Below are 5,899 nucleotides of genomic sequence, written 5' to 3' on the forward strand. Positions count from 1 at the left end.
AAAATAAACTTATTCTGGCCTTTTCTCTATTTTTACCCATTCATCTCTTTACCAGGTCCAACACAGAGAGAACGTTTCTGTTAAATGTTATACAAGTCATATCATGAATATATTTATTTTTGTTTAAAAATGATTTTTTTAAAAGAATAAGGAAATAAAATAAAAAAATCTTTTTTTTTTTTGAGCATGACAGAGAAGCTTTAGGTAGAAAAATAAAAAGGTCAACTAGGCTTTCAAAGCTTTACAAAGATAGATTTCTTTTTTGTAACAAGCAGGGTGATTTAAAACTCATGCAAACATGAAGGTTGTCTGTGAAAGCAGAAATCACTGTAGCAATAGTTCATATAGAATAGCAGTCAGGCGTCAGCTGTTAAATTTAGAAATTTTGAAGCCTGATTCAGGATGTATACCAGTTTTATGTCATGGACTTCAATGGTTTTATGCCAGCATAAAACTGGAGTAACACACATGAGGCTCCTCGTGCATAATTGTCTCACTCTTCTAACTGACAGTACAGTGCGTGTTTTTCTGACTTTTCTACTAATGCACTTTTGTTGACAAAGGACTAGGTCCTGTAATCAGTGGGACCAATCTCATGAATTAGGATACTGAAATAACCTTCCTCCATTCCCATAAGGAAGCCATCTTTTAGTGCTGAGATGGCTGTCTCCATCTACGCTATGCTCTACTCAGGTCTGAAACTTAATTGCAAAGAGGAATTATCCCTCCAGCTACAGACCCTATACATTGTGGTGACATACCGGGGGTGAGGAGGAATTCACCCCAATGCAGGCGCTCTGTTGGATATCTGTAGTTGCCCTGCACAGACCCCCTTGCAAGTCCTTGCACTGGGGGTGTGCCTGGGTGAAGAGGAGAGTCCATGATCCATATGCTGCTATAGGCTGCAGTCCCCATAAGGCAGCCCAGGGGATAGGCACCATAAAGCTGAACAACTCCTAGCTGTTTTATTTTACCAGGGTTGCACCAACCTGGCTGAAAGACACCATTGCCTCATCCTTCTCTAGGCTGCGCCTTACTCTTTTGTGGAATCCCGGCCCCAGAACGTTAGCAGATGATCTTATGGTTAAGGTGCTGCACTGAGTCTCAGGAGAGCTAGGTTCTATTCCTGCCTCTGCCATAGGCTTCCTGTGCAAGTGTTGTCTGCCTCAGTTTCCCTTCTGTGAAAGGGGAACAGTAATATTCCCCTAGCTCATAAGGATAAGCTTATCGTAAGGATAAGCTCATTGACGCTTCTGAGGCCATGTATGAGAGCTGTTGTCGGTAGCTACCGCTGTGGTGCTCTCCTCTGGTTCGATGATGATAACAGTCGGCTGCGTGCGTGTTCCCTCTGTGTGCTGCCCCAGCGCTGCGCAGATAGCTGACACAGCAGACCCCGAGAGAACCCCCCAAAGACCACAGGCTCTAGTAAGGTACGAATGCACCCGGCCAGGTTTATTGTCCAACAAAGTACAGTAATAGTTTCCTATAGACTCTACAGGGCATACTACAAATATGTGCCCCCTGGCAATGGACACAGCTCAGTCAGTGACGGGACACTCCACTGCCCCCTAGGCTGGACAAAGATATGTGCTCCCAGACCTATTTTTATACAGTTGCAGGACAGATTACTCGTCCCTACTGATGTATTGAGGTACAGCCCCTTGATTCATTAGGGTGCTGTCTCCCCCTTTGAGCATATTGGTTCAAACAAACAGATCTGCCCATCATGCTGTCCTTTTGACCCTGTCTTTGGGATGCACCGGGCTGTTCCTTGTTATCTCTGTGAAGTGTCTTTGTATCAGGATGTCCAGGTGCCATCTTGGCACATGTTCCACTTATTATTACTTATATCATTAGCGCGTGCTTTTTAGGAGCCCTTTTCTTGCCAAGTTCTGCAATTAGGGCCTGCCTCTGGCTCACAGCCCAGCTGTGCTTAGCAATGCCTGGAAGTACTTTGGTTCAGGCTTTAAGCCTCAGACTAGGCCTCTGATACAAGGGTTTATGTTTCAGGGCCTCTTACTACAAGAGCCATATAAGCACTTACATGAGGAAAGGGCTGAGGCCCTCTATTTGCCAGCCTCTGTCTGGATGTGTCTTTGGGTGTATCCTTGGCCAAAACACTTAGCTCTGTGCCCCTACTTATCCCCCTCCAGAACAAAAATATGAATTACCTGCTTCATGTAGTGTTATTGTAGCCCGTTAGTCTGTAAAGCATTTTGAGAGTCTCCCATGGAAAGGCTAAATATATATACACTCTTATTTATTTTATTTATTCATTGGTTGAAATCCTGAAGGCTGTGTAGTCAGTTTTTACTCCGTTCCTTATGTTCAGGCAAACTCAATGAATCTGTCCGATGAAGGGACAGAGTGAAAACTGAGTAAAGATCTGAGCATTTGGCTTTAACCTTCTGCACCTCCTGCTAGTGAGACTTGGAACCACATTGTTCCATCTTCACTCGGCAGGGACTAGGGCAGGGGCTGTCCCTGTGTTTGTCTGTACAACTAGTACAACAGGGCCATAATCCCTGTTTGGGGTCTCTAGGCACAACCATAACAGAAATAATAAGCCCTTAGGCAAAATGCCCTCTGAAGTCAATAGGAATCTTAAGAGAGAAGACTGACTATAATGGAACTTCAGCCTTACCATTGACTAGCCTCGCTTCTGTTAGATTTATGTGACACCCGTAACATAATTCAACATCATCCCTTTTTACAGATGAATATTTGTGTCTGTTTGGCATATAGTAAGTTCACATCTCCTTGCAGCATATGCTTAAAATGTACAGTTAATGTCTAGCAGATATGTGGGAAGGCAAATGAGCTACCTTTCATCTGTCTGTAACACAGAAAACCTTCAATATTGAGAACAGATAGACTGGAAGGTAGGTTCACATCTCTCAGCAAGAGAGCTGTAACTTAAATCTAATACACCTGATCAAGGCTTTCTCTCTGCCTTGTAGGTATTTTAATACAAATGTGTCTTTCATTTGACTGATTGAAGGTCTCCAACCTGCAATAAGTGAAACATCTGATCCCCTTGAATCCAAATCACTTTTTCTTTGATTTTCTTTTACTTCTATTTCTTCTTTCTTTGTTCTACAGCTAGAGTCAAATTTCCCTTTAGAAATTGAAAGAATGTGTGTGGGTTTTTCTGCTTTTCTTACAGCGATCTTGTGCAAAGGTCTAATGGCTAGTTGACTAGCATATTGAGACAGAATTCATTTCACAGACAGTCTGTAGTGATGTGCTTTACATATCATTATCACACTGAATTGAGGGAAACTGATTATACAAATTAGTTACTGTACATTATTCACCAAAGCCTTTTATTTGCATAACCAATAGATATTATGCAAAGAACATCCTGCAAATGATACATGTTAATGTATAGTTAAAAGTAAGTTGTTAGTAGGAAAATAAATAGGCATTATTCACATTTGAAGTTTAAATTATTGTGTGAATCATAATAATATTGAATGCATCAATTAGCTTATTCCAGATCTACTCTTTTTTATATATAAATTTCCTGCTAAAATCATTGTGCCTGAAACTTTGAATCTTCTGAGCTGCTGATCCCAGTGTTCTCTATGATTATACCTTTGTGTGAATCAATCAGTTTAAATATAGAATGACAGTCTGTTAAAGCCGTGACCTCTGTGGTGTTTATTTTTTACTTGGGTAGTTGTGCCTATTTCCAGATGTCAGTGACATAATTTGTATGCTCAGCATGTCTTGGTTTTTTTATTGGTTTTTTTGTGGGCGGGGGGAGCTTGCAAGAGGGGCTGGGAGTTTGAAATATTAAGCTGCACTGTCATTGGCGGTGTTGCTTTTAAACTATAACTATAACCATGTTTGCTGCATACAGTATTAATGCCCCTATAGGCAGGCACACTTATTTTTTGCATGTAGATTTGCACTGTGCATTAAAACATATGTCAAGCTTAAGAACAAAGGAGCACATGACATGGACTGAATTCAGAGTTACAATAAAAGCAGCAATGAAAGTTCAAGCCGGAGACGGGAACTTGAGGGTGTCTTTGTACTTTTTATCGTGAATAACTGTTAGCCATTAGGGGCCTGAGTCTGTTCCCATTAAAGTCAGTAGTAAAATCTGTATTGGCTTCCATGGGAGCAGGAGCAGGCATTAAGAACTCAATCTTGCAAGATGCTGAGTTAGTCCTGAATGTGCTCAACTCATTGAAATCAGCAGGAGTTTGCAGGCTCTTAGCACCTGGCAGAATTGGGTTCTGTGAGGAAAGAACAAAAGAGTATTGCAGTCATGTAAAGGTCACTTAATCCTTATAAAACTTTTTAGAGATTGGGAATGTGCAGTAACATCCAACTGGCAGGGGAAATGAAACACTGGGGTATGCTAAGTTTGAAAACTAGAGTTTATGGTTATTAGGCCTCAAATGCAAAAGTTCTAAAAATAAATGTGTAAAAACTATGTTGCAACCATCTTTCACCATTTCATTTCCCTTACACTTCCATGTTTGCAGTAAACATGTCTTTGATGCTAAAGCGGGAAAAACGGAAAATGTTTTATGTGCTGTGATTTTTTTTTTTAACTGAGGCGTTCACCTTACTTTAACTTCAATGGAATAGGATTGTGTTAAAAGCACTGATACCTTTCTCTGACAAGATGTTTTGTACATGGGTCTGACGCACTTCAGAAGTGTTTGATTTTGAATGAAATGGTATGCTTCTTTTTATTACGAAAAATCACTCCCGGTTTTTAAGAAGAATTACATAGAAAAATACGCAGTCCATGTCCTAGGAGATAGTTTTTAAAATTTAAAATGTTGTAAAAATAATTGGATCCAGATGTAGTCTGTTTAATTTAATTGTTTATGCATCTAGAAACGTTAATAGCCTGGACACTGATATTATTTTGAATGCTTGTTAGATTTTCAGTCTATAGTTAATTTTAGGGAGGAGTAACTTACTAAATAACAATGCAACTTTCTCTTGTATTTTTCTCTTTGGATTTGTTTCAAGTTGGCTTGAAAGCCAACCATTGTGAGTTAACATAGAGCTGACATTTTCACATATTTCCTACATATTATTTACAGTAAGATTAGCCTCAGAAGGACTCACTTAGAACAGTTGTCTTCCCATATGTGCGCCCCACCTAGCTCATATCTCTTGTATGTCATTTCTGATTCCCCTGTTCCAAGCATATGAAATCGGCTTTAGAATGGTGTGTGTGTCACAAAACTTGCCAGATTCAGTATACATAGGGGGATGGTATGGCGGTACAGGAGAAAGTAGAAAACAGGAGGTACTGGCACAGAAGCAAAGGGGAATTCATTTTCTTTAAAGCCTGAATCCTGCAGTGAGCTCTGTATAGGAGGATTATGTAGCCAACAGGGTTTTGAGCAGGGGTAGGCTGCTGCCTACATGAAACTTGGGGCCTACATGGTTTGGGGGGAAATGTGTGTGGCTTATAGAGGTCTTCAGTCACACATGTATGGACTCATTGACTCAATGTCAATGAGAGCCATAGATATCATAAGGCTCAGTTTGGTTCTTAGCGATCATCTTGTGTGAATATTAGCTTAGGGCCCACCACGCAAACACATAATGACCTGTCACCCTTGAGAATAATCTCATTGATTTCTATGGCATTCCTCATATGAGTTACAATAATAGAACCTAGCTCTTATATAAGGATTTATAGGAGCTTGTGCTTAGAGTTAACATTTTCAAATGTCTCCCTGACTTTCATAGGATTAAAAGGTTAAATTTTCATCATGGATAGGGAATTAGTTTGAAGTAAAATAAACTCTAGAACTGCAGCTCAGAATGGAACTGAGTCAAACCACTCTTAAGTTCAAAGAGTTCGGATACATAACTCTAAAGTCCCTCTCCTTGATTCATAGGAGGCTGCCTATCTTTG

This window comes from Chelonia mydas, chromosome 12 (genome assembly GCF_015237465.2).
Source record: "Chelonia mydas isolate rCheMyd1 chromosome 12, rCheMyd1.pri.v2, whole genome shotgun sequence".
Taxonomy (NCBI): Eukaryota; Metazoa; Chordata; order Testudines; family Cheloniidae; genus Chelonia; species Chelonia mydas.